This window comes from Tauraco erythrolophus, chromosome 16 (genome assembly GCF_009769465.1).
Source record: "Tauraco erythrolophus isolate bTauEry1 chromosome 16, bTauEry1.pri, whole genome shotgun sequence".
In the NCBI taxonomy this organism is placed as follows: Eukaryota; Metazoa; Chordata; class Aves; order Musophagiformes; family Musophagidae; genus Tauraco; species Tauraco erythrolophus.
This window is the reverse complement of record NC_141480.1, coordinates 10,887,141-10,902,827: the sequence shown is the minus strand read 5'-3', so window position 1 is coordinate 10,902,827 and position 15,687 is coordinate 10,887,141.

The following is a 15,687-nucleotide window of genomic DNA, read 5'->3' as shown; positions in this document are numbered from 1 at the left end:
GCATTTGCGAAGCTTTGCTGCCAGTTTCTGTAGTGCAAAGAGTCTGGAAGTGCTGCAAGTCCCACGGCATCCCCAGACCTGCGTGGAAATGTGTGTGGGGTTGCACACTCGCTCCTGCATCACCACCCAGGGCTGAACCGCAGCGCTGTATTGAACAGCCATGCATGATCCAGCTGATTAAATAGAGTTTCCTCTCCCTCCCTTTAAAGTCTGCGTGTCTATGAAAAAGGGCACTATATAATGCTCAAACAGCAGAGTCTTGTGTTACCTGATTCCATCTCAAATCCCACCACTGGCTTCCTGCAATCAGGCCCTCAGGGAGAACCGTGTAAACAAAACCCACAGCCCCGTGGTGGAAGAAAGGCTGTTCTGAGCATGTGAGAGACAGCTTCAACTGAGTGTATTTAAATCTGCCTCAATTCTGCCACAGATAATAAAATTGTTCCTAGGGGAACCCTTTAAAATTGACATAAGACAGTGAAATGCAGCAGGAGAGTGCTGGTAAGCAGGAATTTTCTGAGATAGAAAGAGGAAAGTGACTGGAGAACAACCAGGATGGTATTTAGAACTTTACTTTTCAGCAGTGTATACATCGGTCCATAGAGCCTTAGCAATGATTACAGAGCGGAGCATGCACAGCCCTGCACTGAGATGAAGACTCGAAGCAGTTACTCTCAGCAAAGCCCTCGTGCCCAGAGCTGCATTGCTCTGCGAGGGGGAGGATTAGGCAATCCCCAGTCAGGAAGAAATCTAACAAAATTATTAAAGTCAAAACGTAGACGAGAAGTTGTGTCCTACCCAACTGTTTGCCTTTATTTGGGTGCTCTTTGGGCTCTGCTTTCCACATTCTCTAGGCTCAACTGTGAAGTCTGAGAACTTCAGCTGGGAGACCCAGTTGCATGGTGGGAACCTCAGATGCGATGCAAGAGGCTCCCTGTAGCACAGCCCGTGCAAACCCCTCTGCAATTTTACCCAGCAAAGAGACTGGCACAGCCCTGAGTCACTGTGGGGCGAAGAGCACACGTGCCCGGTGGCACAGCCCACCATGTCAGCAGAAGACAGATCCTTGGGCTCAGGGCACTGTGTGGACCCAGTTGCCCATTCAGCTCTGTCATGTTTGCATTTAACAGCAGGCCTGGACTCAGCCTCTCTCCCTCTTGCCTGGATTCTGCCTTCAGAAAGGGGCTCTCCCTCTGCATTAACATGGCACAAGTTCCTAAGTCCCAACATATGTATCAGAGATGGCAACAAAAAAATGCCAATTTGTGCCATCTGTGAGCAAAGGAGCAGAAGCTTGAGTGTCACCAGGAATGCTGGTGAGACTGTCTTTGGCTATATGGTTCTTTAAGTCAGATTTGTTGTCCTCCATGAGAACACAAACATTTAAATGACAGTGTGTTATTTTTGGTGGGGTTTTTTATTATTATTATTCATTACCAAATGGCAGTTGTCCTCTTCTGCTTATTGAGAGCAGCTGAGGCAGAGCGGTGCTCCCGCAGTGTGGACAGTGCAGCGCATTGAAGCGACATGAGCTTAAGCTTTGGTGCGTATTTAAACTCAAACAGCACAAATAAGCTCTTGAAGTGCACTAAGGCTGTAGTAAGGGTGCTTTTATCTGGGATATATCTGCTGTGAGTAATTCCACCACTCAGAGGAGCGAGAATCTCTCTGTAATCACTTGTGCAGGGACTAAACAAGACAACCTGATTACTTTCAGAGAGAACATTTTACAGCATGTAATTGGGTAGAAAGATGAGAGAAAGTTGGTTGGTGGGGCTCGGCTGCTGGTCTGGGATCCCTGATTACCTCTGCCTGTGATGTGTTGTGTGTCGGGGAGCTGCCTGCTGTGAGAAATAAAACCCATCACAGTCATTTTAGGAAAACAGCCTAGTGCCACGTTCTTTCTTGATTGATGGAGAAACAACACCTTGAGGTTAAAGGGAAAGGTAGAGGCTCGTGATGCCACGAGGGATTGGTGCTTATCCCTCTCCGGGGCTGTAAGAGCCCTTTGCGACGTGTGGTGTGAGCGGAGCGGGGGCCTCTCGGGCTCAGCCCCCCCCCAGCCGTGGGCTCAGCGGGGTGCCAGCGGGGGATGTAAAATTTCAATTTGAATTCCATTTCTCTGGACTGTTTGAAGACCACTCGATTCAGCTTCCTCTGGAAAGAAGAGCATTGTAATTGAACTGAAATGCTCCTTCTGGGTCTTTTATTTCTTTTTTCAATTTGTTTTCCTCCCTAGCTCCAGCACGGCTTCATTTGCTTCAGCAGAAACCACTTCTGTGCTGCCCTCCCCCTGTTTCTAGAGTCTGTTCTTTATTTCCTTTCCCTATATTGGGACTTTATAAGGGCACAAGGAACATAAGGCAAAGAGCAACTTTCAGACCCAAACAGAGGCGTCCTGGTCACCAATGCCCTCAGACACACGGAAAAGAGAAAACACAAACTCGAAATCTGTGGCTGATACAAACCCCCTTCCCTGCAGGCTTAACTGACGTGGAGAGGGGCTGGAAGCCCTGATCAGGGTTTTCCTAAAGCCAGGCACAGACATACCATTTTTTCCCTGGTGAAGATCAGGAGTACTCTGCGTCAGATCTCACCTGAGGCTGGATTTTCTTAATTTTAAGGACTTAATTTTTTTATGTTTGTGAGACACGAAATACATCTACGAGGCTGCAGTTTGAGACCCAGGCAAATTGCTATTTATAACCACGAGTCCCCTGCCCAGGCAGGCTGCCTGATGTGTCGTCAGAGAGCTGGCGAGGACGGGAGCTGCAACACTCCCTGCTTAGAGCCCGGAGCCAAAGGAGTGGGATCTCTCACTTATCTTTCAGCCCATGATCCCATCCACGTGGACTGGGAATACCATCACCAGCTGCAAGAACAAGGCTTCACTTCATAACTGAAAAATCACACTTAAAAAAAAACCACCTGGGTATAATCTCACGTTGACTGTAAAGTCTGGATGGAAGGAGAGTGCGTGAAGTTTAGGGAAGCTTTCATCGTTGCTGTAAGACAATGAGTGGTGAGGTGTGTTAATGGCTCACTGCTCAGCCTGCATGTTCCTCAGAGATAACAGCAGACATATAGGCATTATCGGATTAATTATCAATGTAATGAGCCTGTACCATAAAAAGGACCAGGTACTGTATAACCCAGAATGACTGCGAGCACCTGCTGACAAACGGCTCTGCGGAGGAATAAGAGGATGTTCCTGTCTGATCCCCCTGAACACAGAGCGTGCCAAGGCTATCAAACGTATCCCAAACTACAAATCGTTATGTTGGCAAATGGGTGGGTGGTGGCTGCCGAGGCATGCAGAAAGGAGAGGAGTGTTGGTGCCCAGGGATTTTTGGTGATGGTCCTTATACACTCCATCAGCCAGCTCGGTGCTGCTTTCTAATTTGAATTCAGTCTGGCAGCTCCTGGGGAGTTTCCTTTCCCACGTTTGAAGGTGAAGCCTGCCGAAAGCAGCAGCTCACTGCCGTGTGCTTTGTGGGGAAACAGCGATCAGTCCCACCCCTCTGAGTTCCTGTGGCTGGCTGGGGAAGATGTACATGCCCGCTTCTGCTCATGGCATCATTTGGGGTAGTTTTGCTGGAATGATAACTTGAGTGGGGAAGAATCAGCCCTTCACTAGGGAAACTGTGAATTTTCTCCAAGAGACCCCACTATATTTCCAAGCAATTATCCCACAGCCATCCTCAGCTTTGAAGTTGTCCAGTTTTTCAGAAAACCGGAACAACCACAATTAGGCCTGATGCCGTGGGGGAACTGAACTCTTTGGAAAGAGCATCCCTATAGCTCCATCCCAATGGGAAGGGGAAAGTCTCAGCTTCCCAAGGAGCTATCGTTCACCTACCACCATGCCAGGTTCCCACAGTGGGGAATGTGACCTTAGGGCAGGTTCCTGGATGCGTTGAGATCAGCAGCATATCTTCGCTGATTGAAAACCTCTACGTTTCTGCTTACGTAACTTCCAGATATAGAATGACTATTTTAAGGTAATTTCAGATGTTTCAAATGCTTTTCTCTGAATCCTGTCTGATACCAAGAAACCTCACTTCAGGGTTTAGTAGTAAATAGCACCAAAGATGTATTTTTATCCATCTAAAACATTTTTCAGACTGGTTTTGGTAGTACTTTCACCATACACAAAATATACAACGGAGCAGAGTGGCTTAAGGGAATTTTCAGCTTGTTGTTGTGATAGTCAGAATGATTTACTCCCAGCTTCACCACTAATGAATCCTACACTCATCACAAATTATAATGAGACATTTTTTTGTCTCACCTTTGCATTGCCCATCAAAATTACCTTGCTAAACTCACTTGTAGTTCTCTGTATATCTTAGAGATGCTAAGGACCAGACCAGTTCATATTAATGGAAAATCTGGCCCTCTGTTTTTTAATAATTCACACCACTGATTTGTTTACCCCATCTGTATTCCTGCAATCACCTGCAGGTTTTGCAAATTGCATTGTAAACCCAAACTGTTGCTTTTTGCTGGGCTGCACTAAGATCTATTTTTCTAATACAGTTCTACCATTTCTTTCCTCGAAGGCCCGTTTACACCAGCTATAACTCTCTTTAATAGTCTTGTCCACTTTCAGCGACTTTCCTACTCAAAAGCTAAGCAAACTGAAAGGAAATTATTTAATTTAGGGAGGTGTAGAATAAAGAGCAACTATTTCTCCTGTTCGCGAAAGAATTTAATTCTCTGCTCTTGGCATCTCCATTTTGTCAAAATATCAACACAAGTTACAGGAGTAAACACTTTTATCCTGTATTAATTGCACTAATGTTCAAGATTAAATCTCTGGCATTCCAGAGAGAAAGTACATTTAAAGGATCACTGATGAGGCCTGAAGCATGACACCATTCTATGATTTCCTCTGACCTTGGTCTGATAGTCATGGCCATGGCAGTTTTGAACTGAGCTTCATCAGTTTTGTTCCCTGGAGGAGAATTCCCAGCCTGCAGAGCCTTCTCTTCCAAACCCTCCTACCCTGGCAAACCAGGGTGCACAGACCCAGCCTTTGTGCATGGCACCATACTACTGGGGGGAAAACCCCTCTACTTTTTGAAGAACAGCTTGGTTTTTTTAGTTTGAAAGTTCATACAGCTTATACTGAAATGTGTGCTTGTGGGGAGGAGGCGGTGAAGCGGAGTACAAAATCAGAGGAGGAAATAGAAATAGAGGATGTTTCTTTGAGACTCTCCTTTTCATATCATCATTTCCGTCTTTCCAACTACTGGAAAGTTTAGCACTTCCACCCACACCCGGAGGGATGGGCTAGGAATAAGAGAAAGATTTTTTTGTTGTTGCCTTCATACCAGCTCATTCTGCCACGTGGAAACTCTATCAGCGTTAACGTGCCCCAGCTGTAAATCAGAATGATATACAGGATATTACGAAGCATTTGTGCTGCTCTTGACTATGGGAGCCTTCGAATACCCCCAGACTGCTGTCTCTCCCAATTAGACTCAGTGGCAGCTCCAGGCAGGCACCAGCACCAGCGCAGCCCATCGATGGAGAGAGGTGGACAGGGCACAGCCTCAGCTCCGACCGGGGTGCGAGAGGGAACTGGAGGAGGCAGTTGTGTGGTATGAACCCCTCAGTCACCTTGATGGCTTGCTAAAGACAGCGAGAAGCTTCCTGTCCTACTTTGCCTATTCCTTTGAGGCTGTACATGACCTTGTCTGTGGAAGTTGTATTGCAGCCCAATGATATGTGATGGAATCATCCCCAAAAAAGTCGATACGGGGGGAGGTTTGCATATTGGTCTACAGTGATATCGCTCTTGATCTGGGAGGAGGGAAAGGGAACTGTGCCATAACTTGCCTTTAATCCTTCAAACGGTGTGAGTTAAATGCAGAGGTTTGTTATAGGAGACCAAGTGCCTCCATCACGTGTGGTTGTGGAAACACCAGGAAGGCAGAAAAAGCAAACGGTAACCATGATTGGTATTTGCAGAGCAGCTCCTGGACCTGCACACAGAGTGGGAGGGGTGGGAGGAACCCTGCCCACCTGAGAGACGAGAGTGAAGGAGGCCTGGGAAAGCTGAATAGCCTGGACATGGCTGTGAACAATGCCGATGTATAGGAGATGGGAGGAGCAAATAAAAATCCCACCCCTGAATCACAGTCTCAGGACCACGATTGCAAACACTGTGTACCCAAAATTGAACAGAAAGTCCACGGGGCGACTCCATCCCCAGGAAGAATCAAGCCCAAGCTGACCCCTGCGGTCCTGGCTTTGGCTTTGGGTGACTGCATGGCAAGGTGACTTACCCTTTAGAGTGAATGAGGCAGCTCCACAATATACCTATTTATTAACCCAGCTTGCAGCAAAAGGCTGCCATTTTTATACAAGCACATACATAATTTAGCAGAGTCCCTTGCAAAAAGGAGCGCACAGCGAGAAGCCTTGACCCCGAAGCACTTGGCTGATATTTATAATCCAAACAAAGGTTGCACAGTTGCTGCATTTTTGTCTACAAATCAGACGTTCGTGCACCTTGCATAGGCTACTAAATGTGGCTTTGAGGGTAAGGCTGCAGGAAACTGTACCAGCCAGCAAAATATGGATTGCTGAGTGTGGTGTTTCAAGATATTGAAGCCACGGGATATTGGGCTAGGAGAAAAGGGAATGGCTGTAAACGTGCGCCATGGCAACACGACTGGGAGTGAGATCCTCCAGGGATGCTCTTACTGGCTTTCCCTGTTTCTGCTTCGTGTTGCTCCCATGACATAACCGTAAGGAGAGAGTCGTCACCAGTCACTGACTGTTACGAGGGGCACAAGCACAGGGCAGGGCGAGCCATGGAACCCTTTCAAAAGCTTTCCTCCAAGTTTTGAACGCTGCCATTGATAGGCTGCCAGAAGGGCTCCGTGGGACCAGTTTCTCACTCCTGTGGTGTGATACCTCCTTCATGAGATCCCAGGTATGTGAAAGTAAGTGTTACAATTTTTACACTTCTCATTTTACAGCCCTTACCAAGTCACATTCATAGCTGCAGTTGTATATATATTTTTCTCTGTTTCCAATGAAACACAGTAACTGAGTGGCAAAGGCCCCACTAAAGCACTGCCATACCTGTGTGTATGCTAACCTTGCCAGGACCTTTAGGAAATATTTGAAGAAAAGAAATGGATGTGAAATTCCACTATTCTTATCTTCTTATTTCCCTACCATTTTGTCAGGCTCATAGTGTAATACTTACCTCATACTGGCAGAGTGTCCAGTGCTCAGCCCTGCCACATTTGTCATATTGTGTTTCATACCTACCTCTGGGTAGCTGTACGTCCTCCTGTAGTACAACGAATACACCCTGGAGCATGTCTGCACAGTTGGGATTACATCTTGCTACCTTTTATCTTTTTTTTTGCATAATGGTGCAGACATGACTATACTTGTAGTTTCTTCTTTTAATGCAGCTTTGACAAGACTTTCATTCTCCACATTATTTTTTAACATGGTCTTTTCAAAGAAAACTATATTCACCTTGGTTGTTTTCTTTTTTTCCATTCTTTATTGGGTATTTCTTGCCATCGTCTGTTCAGTGACTATGTCTCATTTGTAATGTAGTCCTCATTTAGTTTTGGTACTAGAGAACCAGTTAGTCTATTGTCCATCTCTGATCTAGTTTACTGTCACTATATGCTCCAATTCTGCAGCACCCACACATCTTTTCCTCTGACCTTCCTGTCAGCATAAAACATATCTTCATATAACTTCACAACTGTGATGTTATAGACCGTGAATTTCTTCCTAATTCTTCTGTTTACCCTGTCCAGTTTACTCTTATATCTGAATAACATAGATATGCTTCTTCCCCTCTCTATACTGTGTATGTTAAACGTACGAGTTTAGCTAATTAAGACTTAATTTTATTTTACTTACAGTCTTTTCCTTCTGAGGAGCTTTTAAATGATTACAGAAGTAAATTCCCTCAGTGTGTCCTAATACCCTGTTAAATGGTTCTCCATCACGTTTGTGAAGGGCTTATTAGTAACCACACTTGTTTGACCTCAATATTCTTCCTATATATTTCAGAGAGGGAAAAAAATTAGAAGAAAAATGCCTACAGTTTTAGCCATAAAATTTATATCAGCTCTGTAATTCCAGATTCACTACTAAAAGAAATATTTCCTTTTTAGGAATTAAATAGTCCTTCTTTGTCCATATGGGCACTGAATCCAGAATTTAACTTTGTACAAATATTGGTTTTATGAATGCTGCTGCAGTTGTTATTTCTCTCAAGGAAAGTCAGGAAAAATCCTACTAATTTCTATTCCTAGTATGAATTAACTCCTACTTGGTGAAAACCCATCACTATGGTAATGGCACCAGGTGTGATGTGCTGCTGCAAGGAGCCAACACAGAGAGGAAAACGTATGGTCACAGCACCAACGTAGCGACTCCAACAAGGGATGGGGTGTCAGGAGGTTGGGGTCCCTGTCCCATTTTTCCTCTGGAGCTGCAAATAACCATTTGCCCCACCAAAGTGGATGTTTCTGCCTGAGAAGGTGTGAGAAGAGCAGCCCCATCTAAGTGGGTCGGTTTGACCCAAGTGCTGACTGACAGCAGCCATCTTGGGAACAACAGTAAGAAGCAAAGTGGGCATCGCCTTTCCCCATCTGCAGGTAGCGATAACAAATTTGCACAGCTATAGGAAGCTGATCTCTTTAGCTGGATGTCTCTCTGGAAACCGAGTTAGCCTAATAATTGTTATTGGTAATGACTGCTGCTCACCAGGGATGGTATTAGCAAGTTCTGCTTATCAAGGGCACTTTTAGGTACTGCTGTACTATTGCAAGTGGTGCTCACTTAGTGGTGCAGAAAACTGGCCCTGCTCCTTCCATGTCTTTGTAATGTCCCCATCCTGCCGCTTCCAGAAGCTGTACGAGAAACCCAAAAAGGAGGAAAATGTGAAAACACAGCCAAAATGAGCTGCCCAGCCCAAGCAGTTAGCCAGGGAGATACCAGGGATGGCTTTTGGAAGTAAAAAGACGTGACGAAATGATAGCTTAGTTTGATTCCTATTCATAATCCCCTTTTTCTCTCTGATTTGTAGGCTTTTTTTTTCTCATGGCCTAAATACTTTTTAAAAGCATCCTCTTTCAGGCTCAGCAAAACCCTACAGTGCATTCTTACCCCTGCGCCTTAACTGAACATGTATTTAATCTGATGCTGCACCAGTTTCTTAATCCAGATGAGGAGACAGGGCTGATGCAGCTGCTGGCTGGGCTGGAGGGAGCCGAGGATGGAGGGGGCAGCTGGATGGGGCACAGTGGGATGGACTGTGGCAACCGAAGTTTCTCCTCATCCTCTAGAAAATCCACCCTCATGCAGTGTCTGATGGATGGACTCCCATGTCCACCACCCTCAGCAGGGATCCTGTGGGGACGCAGTCTCTGCGGATCATAAACAGCTCTCAGATCTTCAGAGGAGTGATGTTCTAGTTGCACGAAACGGTGTTATGACCAAGAGGTGTGGGAACCATTTCCCAGTTGCAGCGGAGCGGAGGAGCAGGGGTTAGCATGGGCCACCACAATAGCTACCCTGGGGAGCTAATTGTAAGGCCTTACAGAGCTTTAGAGGCAGAGCAAAGCCCTGTGCCACTGCCCGCCACGGTGCTTCGTGGAGGGTCACCCAGCAAATGAACCCTCTGAGCTGAGTGGGACCAGCAGCAGTCTCTGACAGACACCAAAACCGGTTCAGATTTCTTTGCTTTGGCAGAGACTGGGAAGAAAGATGCTTGAGGTGGAGGATACAGCGACAACCTCCCCTGAGGAGTCGTTCTCAGGAGGAGAAGCTCTCTGTATTTCCCCTGTGCAGACGAGAACAGCCAGGAAAGAAAGCTGAAACAATACTGCAGCCATGTTGTTAACGGAGACCCTGCCGTTACCGAGCTTTGTAAGGAGCTAAGGAGCACCCAGGAGACATTGTTGCCATGGGGAACATGAACCCGAGGATCTTCGCTACTTGGAGAAGGAGATTTTTACCATTTTAGAAGGTAACGGGCAATAGTTTTGGCTGAAAAAAAAGCAAACTGTGGCACGGGGTTCAAAAGATGGGAAAGTGAGTGCCTCTAATCGACTGGCATTTCTGCTAGGCAGGGATGAAAGAGATTGCATAAACGGGGAAAACTCGAATCTCTCTGAACTGTTTGTTGCCATGCCTTTCGCCTACTGCCTTTGAAGAGGGCCCTCCATTATAGAAATACCGTTCATTCCGAACCTGCCCTTGCTTACGACAATTCCTCTGGGTTAGGAAGAAACAAGATGCTGTTCTACCGCCTCAGTTCAGCTGTTACCTGCAGTTCAGCTCTCCAGAGCCAAGCACCACAACCGTCCTTACAAAGCGAGGGAATGTCAAAATTAAGCACACTGCTTGGAATACAAAATGAAAAACGCAAACCATTCTGCTGCAACTTTCAGGACGGTGAACGATGAGAGCATGGATTTATCTAATGGGCCACTTTGATCATTTACTTCACACGCTGTCTCATCCTGCAAAGGGCTGAATGCATCCTGCGATGAGCGGAGGATCTTACACTCCCTGTGCGGAGCTGGGGACGCTCAACATCACACAGAAAGGGGTCCCCAGAACTAATTTGATCCTGACAAAGAATTCTTGTTGAGAAATAACCCTATAGAGCTTTGCATGCAATAAGGTAATTAACAGATCATAGGACCACTTGGGACGTTAAAGGCTCAGTGTGCCCAATTGACCAAAAGGGCTGTAAATTCTGCCAAGGCTAATTCAACTGTGATGCATTAAAATAAGAAGTGAGGGAACAGAAACAAGTAGGTTCAGAGTTTCTCGCACAGCAGCTCTGAGCTATTGCTTTTTTCTTCCATCTGAAATCTTATTAACCTGCAAGTGATTTTTTTTTATTTTTTCACCCCCGTTTTTTTGATTGCTTCATTTGTACTACATCCAAACGACTCTGGGATGTATGAATTCCAAGAAAGCTTTTGAAGTAGTTCACAAATGCAGTAGAAAACAGTTGTAAACAGTAATTGAAAAAGGTAAGAAGAAAGCACCGTCTGCCTTTTTTAAAAGCATTGTTCGCTAGGAAGATCAAACGTGTATTCAGCTCATTTTTCATGAAGGAATTGCAGGTGGGGGGAATCCTCTCGGTCTTTGTCCTGCCTGTCCAGGTGAGATGCCCCGCGATGCAGGCTCTGCTTCTTGTTATGGGTATGGAGAGAGCTGAAAAAACCAAAGCTTTCATTGCTCTTCTTGGTCTAATTTGGATAATTTCAGTTAAATAGGTGGAAAAGTACCTGGCTGAGATCTCAGCCTGTGGAATAATCGCAGCAGAATGAAAAGCAGTGGTCTGCCCAAGGCATTGGAAGGATGTTGAGGCACCTTGAGCAACGAGGGGGTGATGTCCTCTGCAGCATGGGTGGAACCAGCAGCAGCACAGCAGCCTGCTGCCAGGAGCGATAGGCAGCAAGGGCACTCCTCTGTCCCTGACAAGACACCATTTGCTACCCAGTTCCCATTAAGTCTGGAAATTCAACTCTCCGTTTTCAGAAACTGTGCTTTCTGCCTCCCATTCATCTTCTCCAGCTTGTCCCCTGCCTCCTGTCCTCCAATTTGGTGCCTCCTGCTGCTGCTATTTCCCCCTCCCTGCTTCTCATCAGTGAGGCTGTAGGAGATGCAAAACCATCCAGAGCATTTGCTGCTTGCAGGCCACTGTTGCACAAAAGCAGCATTTAGGTCACTAAGATGCCATGAACTGCCAGGAGCTGTTGAGAAGATATTTTGCAGTGACGTACTACAGAAATGTCAGGCTAAAAGAAATTTTAAAATGAATGTTTTAAAGGGGCTAAAGGACATTTTCAAAGATCTCCAGTAGCTATAGACCCAAGTCATGAAGTGTCCATCCCCCTCAAGACCCAGGTTTCAATTTGCCTTAGTTCTCATGTAACCCTTTTTTAGGGACCAATGGCTCTCCTTATTTTCCAGCACGAGCCCTTGCTCAGTGGCTCTAGGAAAACCAGGTTGGCTGTAGAGTCACAGAAAGTCAGAGAAGACCTTAGGAGGAAATACATGGAGCGGTATTCTCCAGTGCTTCAGCAGCACTGAAAAGATCCAGATTTTTCGTTGCTAGGTACTTCATGCATGCGTAATATAAAACAGAGCACGGTCAGAGAATAGGCGTTTTGGCTATTCTTCATCAAAAAGGCTGGGAACTCACGTCTAGAGAGACACGGCAGCTTCAAAGATCAGGGCAGGAGAGGGAGAAGTTATGAAGAGAGAAGAATTGAAGCCAGATCTCCTGGGTCCCTGCTCAGGGATTTCAGTCTGTCACCCTGAATACACACTCGAGATGGGTGAGTAACTCACAGAGAAGTCCCTGTCTCGTGGGATGTCACTTGTGTTTCCAGTGAAATTGAGGGGAAATGCTCTCAAACCGGTAGCTCTCTGCAGATAAAGCAAGGAGTCATTGACCAGGACTGCACTGCAAGCACCCATCAGACTCCTGTGACCAAACTTGGCAAAGCTGTCACTAGTATTTCCACTTGAGCAAGGAAAAGAGTCCTTATCTCTTATCATTCACTCAGGCTGATGTATTGCTATTTTTGTCACAAAAATATTTTCCAGCTCTTCCTCATATGCTTCCTATTCACAACCCCAGAGCCGCTGCTGCTGCCTGAACACCCGTCAGATGTTCGCTCTTAAGTCTGGAGGCGCGAGGAATAGCTGCAAGGGTAAATGGATCATGGAGAAAATTGTTTTCCTTTCCTGACATCTCTATTTTCTCGTAAGAGGCTCAGGCAACTTGGTGGATTTGCTGAGGACATCTGTTTGTATGAAATACTACAGCACACACCTGTCTCCTGGCACGCGTGGGCGCGCAGGTGTCACGTGGTGTTAGATTTGCTCAGCCATCAGAGATGCAGTTTGTCATCCCCCTGGGGACGAGCTATAACTTTCTTCATGTTAGAACATACTGGAGACTTGGGGCCATATTTTATACTTTTTTTTTTTCTGATGCTGATCAAAACTGTTTTTACTGTTGTCACTGGAGTGGTTTTCTTTGGTAACGTCAGCACTTGATGCTACACAACTTCCAAAAATGGGACGTGGAGGAAGAGCCAATTGGCAGAACAGCCGTGCCATTTTAAAAATAAAAATTAAAGTAGAAATGTTGGCTCTTTCCTTGTTACTGGCTTTCCAGTGGTGCTATTGTGCATCAAACTTGCATGCTACAAGGTGGAACAGGCAGTTCCATTTTCAATCTGATGTCTCGAATTCCTTCTGCAGAATGAAAATGATTAAGACTCTTAGGATCATTTCTAAATGAACATCTTTCTTTAGCTTTTCTAAACCTCCTATCACTATACTGTCTGGATGTCAACATAAATAATCTTTTCTCCAGAGGATCTTCATGAGACTTCAAACATTTATGGAAATAAAGGAAATAAACCTAGTTATTGTCCGAATAATCACTCGTTTATTGATGGAGACAAGTATGCTCATTTTTCTTGCTCTCTGGTGATTAGATTATGATAAACTGTGACATTTAGTGATAAACTTGATATGGTTGGTTACATACAGCTTAAAAAAGTGGCTATCCAATTATTCTTTCATGTGCTGGCAGAATGCATTAACCACCTGTGAAGGATATTGCAACCCTTATGAAGCAAACAGCACCCTCTTCTCTAAGCGGCTGTGACAAATACAAAGGTCACATATGTTCCCCGGCCCATAGATATAATTTTTGTTGTCTCCCTTTGCTTTCTGGTGTTCCATCAAAACCTGAAGCCCAAGCCAGAATGGTAATGAAGACTGTGCATTGCCTGAGTAGAGGGTGAATGTAGAGACAGCCAGGACCAAACTGGTGTCAGTGTACACTAACTGATACACTAGACTTCATGTAGGCTGAGAACTAAACATCAACCCAAAACATCACTTGGAAACAACTCACTAATGAACCTCAAAGAAAAATTCTCTGAGTGTCTCCTTTATTTAATCAGTTCTGAAGTTTCTACTTTTAAATCCAAAACAAGGACAAATTTGCAGTCACACAGAGTTTGCTATGGGGATTGCTGGACATAAACTGCACAATGATCAAAATGAAAGCAATGCCACTATGAGGAACGGTGTCTCTGGGCCACACTGGGTTGCCTGCATTCAAGCAGACAGTAGCAAAGCTGGAATCCAAACTCCTTCCTTTGGGATTAGCTCCAAAATGCTAGCCTATGAGATACCACCAAAGATCTCCCAGATCTGCTCTCATGTCAAAGATTAACTATGCATCTTTAACCATATCCCTGACTTTACACACCCACCCCCTTGTGCTGTGATTGGCACATTGTCACTGTTGGCAAATGCTCACAATACGCTATTTCCTAGCAGCTGTGGAAGGAGGACTCCAAAACCCCAGGAATGAAAAGGAGACAGCCCTGGACATGACTTTCTGTTTTATCTAGAGAACTTCGTATTCACAGTATAGGTCCTTTGGGAAAACAGACATCCAGTGACAGGAAACCCTCTAGCTTTGCAAGCCATCTGACACTTCTCTTTGCTGTTGGAGTGTCCTCCTTATTTCCCAAGCGCTCTTGTTCATTGACCAAAATCATCTGTACTATCAGGACCGTTCTGTCAGGAAACATGAATTTTAGAATGAAACAGTTATCTTGGCAGAAGCAATAAGGCATCTAGGCCAGCCAAGGAGTTAAACCATCCAAACAAGGTGATCGGGATTAGTTTTAATCAGGAAAGAAATCAGTAAGACCCTGAGGGAGCAAGGTATGGGACAAAAGATGGCATGTAATTAAATTCTTGGCCGTGCATGTGCAAGGTTTAGAGGAACGCTGTCCTTTGTCCTTCTCTGCTCCTTCCTCCGAGCAAAGAGCCGGCATGGGAGTTCGTCTGCCTTGACTGGTGCTCTGAGATGGGAGAGTGGGGGCTGCTCTGGGCAGATCTGGGGCTTTTGGGGGACAACTCCTTAGTCTATGCATTTGCTGCTTTCCCAATTGTGTTTGGGTGTTTAGACCATGCACAGCACCAGAAGGTTAAGGTTCATGCAGAAGCGAAGGTCCCGGGCTGTGCACAGCGCCGTCCGTTCCCGGACTCCGCACTGTGTTCCTGCTCCCTCTCTCTCTCCCGTCTGCAGGCAGCTCGCTGCCTGCGGCACTGCAGCCTGCCGAGCTGCAGGGCTCCTGGACTAACAACTGAATATACTCGGCTCCCTCGCTGTTTCACCACCTGGATTCCCCAGCCTCCAGCCTAGCGACTGGTGGATCATATATAACCCTTTGTCTACAGGCAACTGCCTCTACTCAACACCCATGCCTCTCCTTGAGGCTTGCTCGGTTTCTAAGCTCCCAAAACAAGCTCTGCTCTTCGCTGCCTGGAGTTTGCACATCCCCTCGCCATGATCAGCTTGTCCTCAGCAGGTCACGCAGCCCGTTTTGCTTTTAACTGCAGTTTGCAGAAACTGCCTTCCCCTCTGGGGTGACAGGGCAGATCTGCTAACCAGCCTGGGCTGAGCCTCTTGCAACTAAAGCTGCTGCCCTTTGAGTTTTCCTGTTGGCCCGAGGAGATAAAAACCCCACTGTGACACCAGCCTGGGAAGCCCAAATGTACTGAGGAAGAATCAGCAGGGCAGGGAACTGCAGAAGATTTGAAAATTTCCTTTCCTCCTAACTTCGGTAACTC